This window comes from Sorex fumeus, unplaced genomic scaffold (genome assembly GCF_029834395.1).
Source record: "Sorex fumeus unplaced genomic scaffold, SorFum_2.1 ptg000092l, whole genome shotgun sequence".
NCBI classification, from domain to species: Eukaryota; Metazoa; Chordata; class Mammalia; order Eulipotyphla; family Soricidae; genus Sorex; species Sorex fumeus.
The window spans coordinates 6,874,009-6,889,442 of NW_026606149.1; positions in this window are offsets into that span (position 1 = coordinate 6,874,009).

Genomic DNA, 15,434 nt, shown 5'->3' on the forward strand with positions numbered 1-15,434 from the left:
ACAAATCATCCTGTTATTCGTCGATTGCCTCGAGCAGGCCCCAGTGATGTCTCCTTCATTCTAGCCCTGAGATTATATTCAAGGCTCTTTAGGAGAATGAGACCCATCATTGTTACTGGTATTTGGCATATTGGGTACGCCACGGGGAGTTTGCCAGACTCTGCCTGTGGGCAGGCTACATTCGGTAGCCTGCCAGTTTGTCCAAAGTAGGAATGAGATAATAAGATGTCATAATAAGATGTCGCGCGGCCGCGCGGTTCCGGGAACTGGTTTTTATAGTCTCGGAGTCTTGGCCACTGATGGGATTACACGGCACCAGGGGGCCAGTTGGTGGGTGTGACTCCTGCCTACTGGAATTTGGAGGATCTGGGTGGAGGATGCTCGGTTCCGATCCGAGTAGGCTTGGAGATCTCGGCCCCGGTACCTGCGTGGCTTTGTCCCCCTGCCAGTACCTTCATGTGTGCGGAGAGTGATCTCAGCATGGTGGTGTCTGGTCTTGGAGGTCTTCGGCTGCCAGAGCCCTGGTCAGGGCGGGGAGGAAAGCTCAACCCGCTCCCGTCCAAGGGGCCCTGGCAAGGACAGCCAGGCGCGGGGGCAGGAGACTTCACTGTTCTCTTCCTGGAGCTGGTTTTTACAGATATGTATGTACAGATTTACAGGTATGTACAGATAATGAGTTGCCAGAAAATAAAATCTTGGAAACCATCTATTTATAATTCACTTTCTTCACTTTGATTACCAGACAGAGAGGGCAAAAAGAAAGATAACAGGGCAGAAGGAACAGTTACACAATGAAGGATGAAATCATATTTTAAGCCATCAACTTAATATGGTATAGATACATGAGACACACCGGCAACATATCATATTGTAGTGCTATGTTACTTTCATTGAAAAAAATGTGATTGAATTCCCTTCCATATAATGTCCAAGAATCTTATTGTTAGCGTTCAAATGCAATGACCAAGGCAGACCTTTCCTACTAGGTGCTAGTTGGAAAGGACCAGAAGGTAGGCCACGAAGATACTGGGTATCCTTTAGGGGCCTGAAACACTTTGGGGGCAGAGTTAGGATGTTGTAATGATGGCCCACGCCAGTGGCCCTGGAGTAGAGGTGGTGTGGGGAGCAGTCAGCGGAAAGGCTCAGCAATGATGCTGAGTCTCTGGGGCTGACACCATAGCTTGTTTCTTCCCTCTGAGTGAAAAGTGGAAACATGGGAAGGTTCTGAGCATGCGTAATGGAGGTATGCTCCAAAGACTCTCTGGAAACACCAACCTCATTTTGAGAATTGCCACTTGCAAAAAGTGGTGCATCAGTAACTGAAATGTAATGAAAATCAAAGTCAAGGATATTGGGAGAAGTATTTAGAGCAATGGGAGTACAGTAAATTTGAGACAGTAACTGTGGTTTAGATTGCTGACTTTTCCTCTTTGTTGAAGCAGTCGTTTTTCTCAAAAGACATCCATTGAAATTACATATGCACACACACACACACACACACACACGAGTACAAAGTTTTAAATAGAAGGCAAAATAATCAATGTTTGACTAAAGAAAGTTGCAAGAGGAGTAAAATGATCAAAAACAACTGTGCCTAGTGACACTTAGGGGAATTTTCATTTTCTTATTTTGAAATATTTTAAAGAAAAAAGTCTTGGTTTAAAGTGGTTGGTGTGAAAATCCAGAAAATGTTTCTAGTGTTTTAAAGATAATCGCATCAAGTCAAATTGCATGCTCTCTTTTTGTGTCTTTTAAGTATGACTTTTAAATACATATGCATTTAAACGCTGAACAGCTATTTTTTAATTTAGAGGAATTTTTGATGACATAGCCTGAAGATAATATTTTAACTCTTTTGGATAAGAAGTTTATATTTTTGAATGATGAAAAATTATCATTTAATCTTTACAACCCACATTTAATTCATTTTAGGAAACAGTTTTTGGATTCCATCAGACCTCCTGCTGTCTGGAGAGACAGCTGTTTGCAATTCCAACCACCGTGCAGGAATTATCAAAGTTGCTAGCACAGAATATCAACAAAAAATAGACAAAAACAGAATCCTGCATCTACTAGGAACATAGGGAAGAAAAATCAGTGTTTTCCTAGAAGGAAAAAAAAACAAACACAACAAATCTGTGACTATTGAGGAAGAATATTTTCTTTTGAAACATCTCAAAGACAGTTTAACCATAAACTAAAAGAGCTGTAAGAATACAAAAACTTATTTAATTAAACATTCAATATAATCTGAGAAAGAACGTGAAAAAACAAAAATGAAGAGGTTACACAAAGGAAAAATATAAACTATGAGGAACAAATGGACATATTGCCTTATGAATTATTTTGAGGTTAATAAGAAATAATTTAGGAAAAATCATCAAATACTAATTTTATGTTAAAATAGTAAGGAAACATAGTTTGAGAATTGAGGAATTTTATATACCCATTCAACAATTCATATTAATACCAATGATGGAATTTTCTGTTAACGGTATTTAAGGTAATCTGGAATTACCTTCTCACAAACTGAGAAAAACTAGAACATTTTGTTTACAAACTCATGCACACATACACACATACACACACAGAAGCATGGAGGAAAGGTTCTAAGAATTGGCAAAGCAGAAAGAAGTTGCAGAAATACAATACAATTTAAAAATATATATATTATAAATATATATAAATTATTTTATATAAAATTTTATAATTAAAATTATGGTGCTGAAGTCTGTCATGTGCAATTTGAGAGTGTTCTCATTTCTCCCATATAAGTTTCTATTCAAGAGACTGGAGTGGTTAAACACTGAATAGATAATATTGACTCCTTTGGGATATAAAGTAACAAAGTATGAGATTAATACCCAAGAATAGCTGAGATCAGCACCAGGAGGATTACTCCATAACTTAGAGGCCAGCCGGGTATCTTAGAGGAAAGGGCAGTTCAGATAGAGAAGGGAGCACCAAATAAAGGATGTTTGGAGGATCCTCCCAGGAGGGGAGATGCATGTCGAAAGTAGACTATGGACTGAACATGTTTGCCACTCAATGCCTCTTTTGCAGACCACAACACCCAAAAGGAGAGAGAGAACACAGGGGATTGCCCTGTCACAGAGACAGGGGGGATGGGGGGATGGGGGTGGGAGGGATATTATCCATGGTGGTGGAAAATGGGCACTGGTGGAGGGATGGGTATCTGATCATTGTATAATTGAAACCAAAGCACAAAAAATTGTAAATCTACAACTTTAAAAAAAATAAAATAAAATAAAGGGAAAAAAAAAGAAAGTATCATAAAAAAAATTGACTCCTTTGCAGAATGATGTATTTATCATAATTTCACTCTTTAGAATAGAGGCATTCTTATTTACTTATTTATTATTAACTAAACACCATGAGGTACAGTTGTAGACTTGCAAACTTTTGTGCTTGGGTTTCAGTTATACAATGATTGAGTACCCATCCCTCCACCAGTGCGCATTCTCCACCACCAATGATCCTAGTAGCCCTCCCACCCCGACACCCCATATCCCCACCCCACCCCTCTTCTGTGACAGGGCATTCCCTTTTGCTCACTCTTTCCTTTTGGTTGTTGTAGTTTGCAATAGAGGTATTGAGTGGCCATCGTGTTGGATCTATAGTCTATGTTCAGCCCACAACTTGCATCACAAGCAACTCCTCCAAACATCCTTTACTTGGTGTTCCCTTCTCTATCTGAGCTACAGGCATTCTTTTTCATTCAAGAGTTTTTTTAACATACCGAGGGATACTCAGGATTTATTGCTGGCTCTGAATTCAAGAAACCTTATGCACTCAAGACAGAATCAAATATGTCTTAGACACACACAAGGCAAACATCCTACCTGCTGTACTATTGCTCCAATCTCTTCCAGAGGTTTTCAACCTAGATTTAAAGTAAAGTTGTAATACTTTCTATGGAAGAAATACAGTAAATGTACACTAAAATTCATCTTGTTTCTTACTATTGGATAAGAGCAATATAATTTTCTAGTGTAGCTATCAACCTATAAGAGACACACCTATGGTCTCTGGATCAAAAATTATTCATCTTCATAAATTTATTCTAAACTTTGTATTTATTGGTAACTTCAATGCTTATATATAAAAAATTATGGCAGCATACTTATGATATAAACTTATGATGTGTATTTGCATACACAAGAAAGTTAAAAATCAAGGGAAATAATGAATATTATAAGAAGAAACCCAGAAACCCTGAATAGTATTCTGGTTTTGAGACAGCAGTTCTATCCTACACAGATTCTACATATATTAGAAAACAATATTGGTATAATTGAATGGAACAGGTTGGAATATCCCTACACGCAACCCTAAATATATGTTCATCAAATCTTTGATAAGAGAGCAAGAAATGTGAAGTGAAGCAAGGAAAGCCTATTTACCAAATGGTGCTGGCATAACTGGACAACCACATGCAAAAGAATGGGCTTAGACCTCAACGTAACACCATACACAAAAGTCAAATCAAAATGGATTAAAGACCTCAACATCAGACCGGAATCCATAAGGTACATTGAAGACAAGGTCGGAAAAATCCTCCACAATATTGAAGCTACAGGTATCTTCAAAGATGACATGCCACTGAACAACCAAGTGGAAACAGAAATAAACAAATGGGATTATATTAAACTAAGAAGCTTTTGCACTGCAAGAGATACAGTGACCAGAATACAAAGACAGTCTACAGAATAGGAAGGGATATTCACTCAATACTCATCTGATAAGGGGTTGATATCAAGGATATATAAGGCACTGGTTGAACTCTACAAGAAATCATCCAACCCTATCAGAAAATGGGGCGATAAAATGAACAGAAATTTTCTCAAGGAAGAATTATGAATGGCCAAAAGGCACATGAAAAAATGCTCGACATCACTAATCATCAGGAAGATGCAGATCTAAACAACTATGAGATACCACCTTACACCACAGAGACTTGCACACATCCAAAAGAACAAAAGTGACCAGTGTTGGTGTGGATATGGGGAGAAAAGGACCCTCCTACACTTCTGGTGCGAATGCTGTCTGGTTCAGCCCTTTTGGAAAACAGTATGGTCGCTTCTCAAAAAATTAGAACTTGAGTTCCCATTTGATCCAGCAATACCACTTCTGGGAATATATCCTGGAGAGGCAAAAAAGTATAGTAGAAATGACATCTGCACTTTTATGTTCATTGCAGCACTGTTTACAATAGCCAGAATCTAGGCAAAGCCCAAGTGACCGAGAATAGATGACTGGTTAAATAAACTTTGATATGTCTACACAACGGAATACTATGCAGCTGTTAGAAAAGATGAAATCATGAACTTTGCATACAAGTGGTACTACATGGAAAGTATCATGCTAAGTGAAATGAGCCAGAAAGAGAGACAAACATAGAAAGATTGCACTCATCTGTGGAATATAAAGTATCAGAATGGGAAACTAACACCACGAATAGTAGAAATAAGTATTAGGAGGTTTGCTTCCTGGCTTGAAAGCTGGCCTCATATGCTGGGGGGGAAAGTAGCTCAGATAGAGATGGGAACACCAAGTAAAGTGTGGTTGGAGGACCTGCTTTGGATGGTAGATGTGTGCTAAAAGTAGACTATAGATCAAACATGATGGCCACTCAACATCTCTATTGCAAACCACAAGACCCAAAAGGAGAGAGAGAACAAAGGGGAATGCCCTGCCACAGAGGGGGGATGGGGTGGGTGGGTTGGAGGAATACTGAGATCATCCGTGGTGGAGAATGGGCACTGGTGGAGGGATGAGTACTCGAGCATTGTAGGACTGAAACACAAGCACGAAAGTGTAGGATAACACTGTTTTGTCCTTCCTGTATAATCTCAGGTAGTTTAGGTTTATTGGGTTGCTCCCTGACAGTGCTCCCATTCCTCTGTGTTTATTTGTAACTTCTTTCTTTGTGTTCTGTTGAACTTGTAAATATTGCTTTTCTCTTCTCCCTAAGTCCTTTGCATTTTGTATGGACACAGTAAGAGATAAGATTGAGGTTTATAGGGCTGCTCTCCTGGGAATATCTTGCCACAGACTCAGACCGAACTAATCATTCCTAACCCTAGCATGGTCCAAATCCAGTTATTACTTTTGGATCATGACATCATTTGTCCATGACCAACCTCTTAACTTTTAGTTAAGCATTATGGCGCTTTGGCCAGACCCATCTTGATGCCAGGGTAGCACATAGCTTACCGCTTGCCCTGGTTCCACCCAGTCCCTCATCAGGACCCTGCTTTGGGGGGCACTAGGAAGTAAAGGCAGCTGAGGCTTAAGAGAGAACAAATGCTGAAGAGAGAACATATGCCTAGGGAAGGAAATATTACTGGGAGTCACATTACAAAATCATGTCTTCTTGTGTCCATACAAAAAGGACATTGCTTTGAATAAACTATGCAAAGAACTTAAGAAGAGAAAAACAATATTTACAAGTCAGCAGAGCACAAAGAAGGAAGTTACGAATAAACACAGAGGAATGGGAGCACTGTGATGGGAGCAACCCAATAAACCGAAACTACCTGAAGCTATGCAGGAAGGACAAAAGAGTGTTATCCTACATCTCCCCCTTTATCTTTTTACAAAAACACAAAATTTGAAACAGAGGAACAATTCCAAATACAAAACAGTCTCATTAGTTGTACTAAGATAGCTGTCCAACTCTGGAGCCACTGAGAGTCACATTACAAAAGTCCTCATGAATGTTTTTGTAAATGGAAAAAGGGGGAGATGTAGGAAAACAATTGATTTGTTGTTTCTCCCTTGCCACTAGGAGTTTAGACTTATCAGGTTATACCCATCACAGTGCTCGCTAGTAACTCCCATTTCTTTGTTTTTCGTAACCACTTCTTTATGCTCTCTTCCCCAACCAGTTAATCAGCTTTTCCCCTAGTCAGAATCTGTTATTTGTAAGGTCAGATCCTTCTAGGACACTGAAAATGTAAGTTAATGTTGCCTTTCTCCTCTCCTTGTGCCATTTGAATAGTTTAATGCAATGTCCTTTTCGTATAGAATCAGGAAGACAGTTAATATTATGCTTTGTATTTAATTGGCTTTGAATATTAGTCACTTCCAGGCATCTGCTTTCTCAACTTAAGCCTCAGTTGCACTTGGTTCCTAACACCACAAAAGCAGGGTCCCGATGAGGGACTGAATGGACCCAGGGCAAGCTGTGAGCTACCCTGGCATTGAAATGGGCCAGGCCAAAGTTCCACGATTCTTAACTATAAGTTAAGAGTTTGATCATAGACAAATGCTGTCATGATCCAAAAGTAACGACGAGACTAGGACTCTGCTAGGGATAGGAAAGACTATCTGGCCTGAGCACTGTAGTCTGAGATCGAGATGGCCCTAGGAGAGCAATTCTATAAGCTTAAAGTATTTCTTACTGTGTCCATACAAAATGATTTATATTATGTATGCTTATAAGTTTGTTGGACAAGGAGAGGTAAAACAAACCCAGGGGATTTCATCCTGGGGTGGGTTGATCTGCTAAATGAGAATCTGTCCTAGAAGAAGCTTTCCTGAGGAAAATAACTCTACCCCTACTGATTGTGACCACACCTCTGTGTTATTGTTACCCCAACCTGTTGGGGCTGGACTAAGCTGTCAGGGCGAGCCCATGTAGACTGGCCCACACAACGGGCAGGAACATAGGGATCCATGAAAATAGGTGAGATTTCTTGTGTGTCCTGACTAGTTTGGAGGAGGCTGAACATGTTTTTCCCTTCAAACTGCCTTCAGTAAATAATTTCAGTATATTGTAAGAGGCAGTTTTCCTTTTCTCACAGAAACCTGTCTGGTTTTTGACATGCAGATCTCAGGTGCTAGCCAAGCCTGGTTTTGGGGATGTAGATTCCAGGTTCTAGCCAGACTAGTCTTTGGGATACAAAGTTCAGATACTTATCTTTGGGATGTAGATTCCAAACTCTAGCCAGCTAGGCTAGTCTTTGGAATGCAAATCCAAGTGCTTGTAGCCCAAGAAAGGTTTCAGTTTTGGTTTTGTATCTTCTTTCCAGAGGCCAAAATTTCTGGCCTGCAGATGCAAAGAAACAATGTATGTTTTGCTGCCTCAATGTTCATTCTGTAACTCCTTTTGATGGAGGCACTGCATTGAGCAATTAAGAGGGCCTCCAACTGAAGGAATGCTGACACAACACCAACCTCTCATGCTGGGGTATATAATGAGACTGTAAGAGTGGGCCTGGGGAGGCAAAGGAGAGACAGGAGTGAATGGAGAGAGGATTGAAATAAAGTGCAACTAAGACCAACCAGCCTGGCCCTCGTTTCCTTCCTTGGCTCTAGAGCACCGAATGCGGGCGGTGAGATAGAGCTGTCCAGAGAGCCTCGGACACACAACCTTTGGTGTGCTTAGTTTTTTACATGTCACTTTCACTGTCCTCCCGTTGTTCATCGATTTGCTGGAGCGGACCCAGTAACGTCTCCATTGTGACAATTATTATCGTGTTTGGCATATCGAATACATCATGGGTAGCTTGCCAGGCTTTGCCATGTGGGCGAGATACTATTGGTAGCTTGTTGGGCTCTCCAAGAGGGGCAGAGGAATCGAACCTGGGTCAGCCATGTTGGCTACTTGCAAGGCAAACGCCCTACCCGCTGTACTATTGCTCCAGCCCAGGGTCTGAAACCCTACTGTCAACTATTTTAGAGCATGGTGCCTAACATGTCAATAGCATTTCAATAGCATGTCAATGACATGTCAGTCACATGTCAATAACATGGTGCCTAGATAGCCAAGAAAACATTTCATAGCCAGGCTGTGGCATCCCTCACTGGAGACCCATGAGCCAATCTGCATGGTGCTGCTCACTGCACACTCGAGGAAACTGAGGCAGCCGACCCTCAGACAAGGACGCGTGGCCCATCCGAGGGAGGACCAGCAGCGTTAGGGTGTAAACCAGCAAGTCTGGCCCCTGAGCCAACGGGAAGGAGCCCCACAGGCCATCGCGGGCACAGAAAGGTAGGAGGCAGAGCCCTGCCCCTACCCTTGGCAGCGTCTCTGGGACCCCTCTCCAGCCAGTGACCCCATGACTCAGCTCCGATTGGGACAGGCGTGGGAGGGTGGCAGGGACGCGCTTGTGTCCAGGCAGGCGCTGGACGTGTTACTGCCTCGGCTCTGTCTGACTAGTTTTTCACATGAAAGTATGTAAACCTGTACTTCACGGTGAAATAAAATTTAAAATAAAATTTAAAATAAAATATACACTAAAAAAATGTTGGTAGAATTAAGGACTACAGGACTAAATTAAGGACATAAGTACCAGTGTACAACAATTTAAATTTCTTCCTGAACATGTTTTGACAGTTTTGATACATGTAATAACATATGCACATTTATATGTGATAAATAGGAAAAGTATGATAAAAATAGAACATTATGTCATCAGTAATTACTGTTAATTTTTAGGTGACAATGTGAAATTGGCATGTACTTTGAAATTTTTATTAGAAAGCAGAAGAGTATAAACTACGTTGACTTTTGGTTCTTGCTGCCTCTCAGGGTTGATTGATGGCAATTCACTGGGGTGTTATTTTATATACATGTTCTTAGAAGTTTCAGATAATATTTACATGGAAACATTCTAAGAATAATACTATGTAAAGCTATTGTCTATATAATTTTATAAAAATGACCTGTAAAATGACCATCTCCGAATGCAACAGCTGTGTGTACCTAGGTCGAGAAGTCAACATGACAAATGACCTGGCACCCGAGCTGCGCAGGAGGAAGAGAGCGGCTTGGAACGCCTTCAAGAACGTCGAAGAAATAGCTAAGAGGACGAAGAACCTCCGGCTCCGGGCACATCTCTTTGATTCCACTGTTCTTCCTGCATTAACATATGCCTCAGAGACCTGGGCCCTATGCAAACAGGATGAGAATGCTATTCAGGTCTCCCAAAGAAGAATAGAAAGAGCTATGCTTGGAATATCACGTTTCACTCAAATGAGAGAACGAATCCGGAGTTCTGACATCCGTCGACGATCAAGGATCAGGGACGCTGTCTCATTTGCCAAGGTGTCGAAAATCAGATGGGCTGGTCACGTAATGAGATTTAAAGATGACCGCTGGACTAGAGCTGTTACTGACTGGATTCCATGGGATGTCAAAAGACCGCGTGGCCGCCCACCTACCAGATGGTCAGACTTCTTCGTCAAGAGCATGAACGATCGGTTTGAGGCTCTTCATGTTCCCAGAACGAACAGATGCCATTGGGCTACACTAGCACACGACAGGGACAAATGGAGACGTTACTGGCGCCCGCTCGAGCAAATTGACGACTAACGGGAAGTTAAGTGATTAAGTGATAAAGTGACTTGTAAAATGTTGAATAGTACAGCATGATAGGTCTCAGTATTATTATTATAATTCACTGAAGATTGTAGAGAATGAGATAAGTAAAAAAAAAAAAAACAGTGAAAGGGCAGGGCGGTTAGCTCAATGACTGCAACCCAAACTTGCATGGCGTGGACCCAAGCACAGTGTGATGCAGAAGCACTGCCTGGAGTAACTCCAAAGACCAACGCAGGGGTAGCCAATGAGCACTGCTAGGTTTGGACACCCCAAGCCTCAAGCCAAATAGAATAGGAGATGGACAACATTGACCAATAAAAACTGCAATTATTTGCAAATATTTCACTTTACTGTACAGTAGATTTTAAAAAAGAAAAAAATTCAGCTATTAGATAATGTGTTGTCTGATACAAAATGCATGTGTGAAATTAATTTATATTTTAATTTTATTCTTTTATTTGTGGTGCCAAGTCTAAAATCCTGAGCCTGATACAAGTCAAGCAAGCATTGTGCTGCATCCCTGCAACATTCGCATATATATTTTTTTTTTTTGCTTTTTGGGTCACACCCGGAAATGCACAGGGGTTACTCCTGGCTCTGCACTCAGGAGTTACTTCTGGTGGTGCTCAGGGGACCATACGGGATGCTGGGAATTGAACCCGGGTCGGCCGCGTGCAAGGCAAACGCCCTACCCCCTGTGCTATCTCTCCAGCCCCAACATTCGCATTTTTAGTTTGTATGTGTATTTGTTTATTTGCCAATTTGGAGGTTACTTCTGACCCTATGCTCAGGGATCACTCCTGTTTTATCATCGGGAAACAGATGCAGTATGGGAATAGAACTGGGTATCAACTCTCTTTGCATTTTTAACTTACACTATGATATTCGCAGCTTTTTTAAAGATCCAAATTTTATTTGTAAAATTGTCACAAGAATGCTCAAGACATATCTTTTTTTTTAAATATTGTTATAAATACCACTAGGCAATTTCCCTCCAAGCAGATTGCAATGTTTGCATTGCAATAAAAGAAATAAACATTAGGCAAGATATTTAATGAAGAATAAGTGGAAGGAATAATTTTTCAAAATATCAAAATCTATGGGGATTAAGGAAGTACAATTTTGATGCAAAGAACGAGGGGTGAAATATTGAAACAGACAGAAGATTCTCAGAGACAGGCAAGCACGGACACTTAATTTTGAGAAATATGGCCCAGAGGACAAAATACTGTTTCCGTTCTTTGGTCTGATAAACTGGAAAGATAAAACATTTCCTGCTTTATATTATGCATAGCAATAATGGCATAAATTTCTTGAAGAGAAGATAGGATAAGATTTAAAAAATTCTTTTTTCCCACTTGGAATAATATTAATTTAAGTTACACATTTTAAAGTGTAATATAAAAGAAGTAATTGATAAAGTGGAACATATTGAAACAAAATAGTTGTGCATTTAAAAGACATTACTGAAAGAATTGTTTAACAAGACATTAGTGGGAGAAAGATTTCAGTGCTAAAGTCATTACTTAGAGTACGTAGATTGCCTAAAGATCAGAAAAAAAAATCCTTGCAATAAATAAATGGACATAAGGCTCTAAGAAGGACTTTAGAAGAGAACTTGCAAATGATGAGCTACAGAGCGAGTACAAGGATGAAGTCATTTGCTTTGCAGGTGGCTAATCTCCCCTCCAATACTGCCAGCTGTGGCCAAAACACCTCCATCCCCAAAGAAAATACAACAAAATCAAACTGGTTCAATTCCATTAATTATCTGACCAATTAAAATTAAAAGTGAACAAGTTACTGTATTATGTGCAGCCTGTGTGGAATTATTTTCCTATATAGATGATCTTAAATTTTACCATATAGTTCATTGAAATCTTTATAAACAAGGGGATGTTATTTTGATTGTGGATGGCTTGTTGCATTGGAGTGAGAAGTATAGATTTTTTATATGAGACAATTTGACCGTAAAAAAATGCTGAACACCAGGGCCAGGCCGCTTGAAATTAGGTAGTGAAGGCCATTGGTATTAAGAGGGAAAGCATGAAGTCTCAAACTAGTAAATCACTTTCTCCTCCCTGAAGAGAAGGACTTCTGGCATATTTTGTCAACACTTGGCTGAATCCTCTCTTCTGAGAGAAAATAAAAGCCACTTGAACCAAAATACCCGCAAGGTCAAAAGTCAAATTGTAGGGACTAAGGAAACAGCTCAATGGGCTGGGGCATAAGCTTTGTGTGCTGGAGACAGGGGGGGGGGGGGTTGGTCCCCAGCATCCCGTGGTCTGAACCCCACTAGGGATGACCCCTGAGGACTACCTGTGTGGCTCAGAGAAATCCCCCAAGAAAGAGGTTGAATTGTAAGACGTTGGTGGATATACTGTTTGTAATTCAAGTTAAGACTGATTTGCTACAAATGAAATAGATATTGGAAGTATGGGGTGGGTGCAATCCTATTCATTTTCTAGGGGAAGAACTGAAGTGTCTTTCTAATAGCTCCACTTGTTCCAATCGGATTCTGATTAATCTATTAACCAGCTGCCGTTAGCTGCTTAGTCTATTTCTTTAAGGACATGTGAACTCTCTGTCAAATGCATGTTCCCTTTCTATGGATTATTTTATTTTATTTATTATTTAATTATTTTATTTCCAGCAGATTCTACATTCTAGAAAATTCCACTTTTCCTCCCACCCCCCACCCGCATGTCATAATTTTTCCCTGTGCGTGACTTTATTCAGATAATTAAAATTGAGTTGAAAATTAAAATCCACTGTCATGTCCCTGCCACTTCTGGAATCTCTAAAGCTCTCCCGACTGTGTGTGCAGTTGGCAAACATTTTCGCTTCTGCTTAAGTGCCGGCTCCAGGCCCTGGACTAATTCAGTTTGTCCTTCTCCCAGATCCTGGTTTGAGGCAGCAAAGGCATGAACCAACAGCAAACCAAGAAAAGTCTAGCAAAATGTTGTCCTGGAGCTCAGAAAAGTGGGGTGAGGGGTGGGGGGGAACTGAGGCATAAGGACTCTAAAACCCTCTGGAGGGCAGAAAAGGAAAGGGAATTAGAAGGTCTCTCTGCACTTAGCTATTGATCAGTTCTCCCCAATGGATCCAGTTCTGTATTGCTCCAGCATTTCTGAATTTTAATTCTATATATTTGTAATTGTTTTCACTTCATTCCCTTACACAGGACTGTTACACAATTTCATATCCTGTGGTTTAGATGATAGGGCCAAGATACTGTTTTGAGAATCATTTAGACACACTATTTGTTCAGCATTTGAGAGGGGATAAAGGCCACTGTTCGGCAGAGACATCTATAATAAGGAAGTTCAGGAGGATTTTCCTTTCAAATTTGGTATCAAAATGTTATCAAAATAGCTTCAAATACTGATGAGTAAGTACCATTTGATAGATACCAATGATTCAATTTCTTGAAAATTGAATCATGAATTTTTTAAATCATAGATAAAGGCATATCAGTTTATGGCCTTAGGCATGCATAAAAGATAAGTAAAAATTATGCCTGCTTTTCCTATTAAAAAGCCGGTCTTTCACGGCCTCCATAAAGGAGGTGTATTTTTTTCTGATTTAATTTAAATGGCAAGGTGAGACATTTTAAATGCTCTTTTCCTCTATCTATGTCACGAAAAGCGCATTCTCTTTTATCCACCATTTGCTGGGCAGATTTGTTTGCTTTCTAGTAAATGGTTAGTGTGTGTGCACCTCTTTTTAGAGGAGGCCAACAACATTTTTCAAAAGAGATAAAGAAGGAATTTTCAAAAAAATCGGTAGTGCCCAGAGAGAAGGTATGTCTGAATTATTGATGGGCTCACTCATTCCAAAGGGTTGACCAGGTGACTGGTGACTGTTTTCCTCTGGGTCCTTCCTTTGGCCAATTCCTGCCAGCTGGTCGGTCCCTTCCAGGAACACAGCCTTGTTCTTTGCTCCTTTTTCTTGCAGGGTGATTTTTGACAGCTTGACTGTTTACTAGTACAAAGCAGTCATCTGAATAGAGCACAAAACCCAATGAATATATTTCATAATGGGACCTGGCAGTGAGTGGATATTGGCTGCAATTGTGGCGCAGGAAAAACAGAGAGCCAAGCCTGGTGGTAAGCCGTATGGGAAGAGCCCTAAGCTTTGTTTTTCTAAAGTATGCACAGGGATTTGAAAGTCTTTTAAACCTTTCTTTTTCATTTTCCATCAGGTCGGGTATGGTATGATGAGGGAGAGATGGGGGAAGAAGAGTGACAATGATTGCAATAGCAACCATTTATGGATTGCCACTCTATACATTATCATCGCTGGGAATTGAATCTATAAGTGTAAATAACATCTGCTTGCATGGCAGCATAGCAGGATTCTCTCATGAATTTGGTTTTCCTCATAAAAACATTTTTAAACACTAGTTCGCATGGGTTGAAGGGAAGGGTATAAGAAAAAGAAAGATAAAGCCCCCAATACTTGTATTTTCTCTAGCAGTAGAGGAAACTGAACACAATAGTTTTGAGTTCTTTTTTTTTTTACATTTTTTTATACATTTTCTTGATTCAGTTCTAAAATTTGGAACTTTAATTAATTAATTAATTAATTTGGCTGGAGCGATAGCACAGTGATAGGGCATTTGCCTTGCATGCAGCCAACATGGCCAACCTGAGTTCGATTCCTCCGCCCCTCTCGGAGAGCCCGGCAAGCTACCGAGAGTATCTCGCCCACACAGCAGAGCCTGGCAAGCTCCCCGTGGCGTATTGGATATGCCAAACACAGTAACAATAAAGTCTCCAATGGAGACGTTACTTGGCCCTCTCGAGCAAATCGCTGAACAATGGGAGGACAGTGACAGTGACAGTGATTTATTTATTTATTTATTTTTTGCTTTTTGGGTCACACCCAGCTATGCTCAGGGGTTCCTCCTGGTTTATGCACTCAGGAATTACTCCTGGCGGTGCTCGGGGAACCATATGAGATGCTGGGAATCGAACCCGGGTCGGCCATGTTGGCTGCGTGCAAGGCAAATGCCCTATCTGCTGTGTTATCTCTCCAGCCCCAATCTTTAATTTATTTTGAATTAACCCTTTGTATGGTG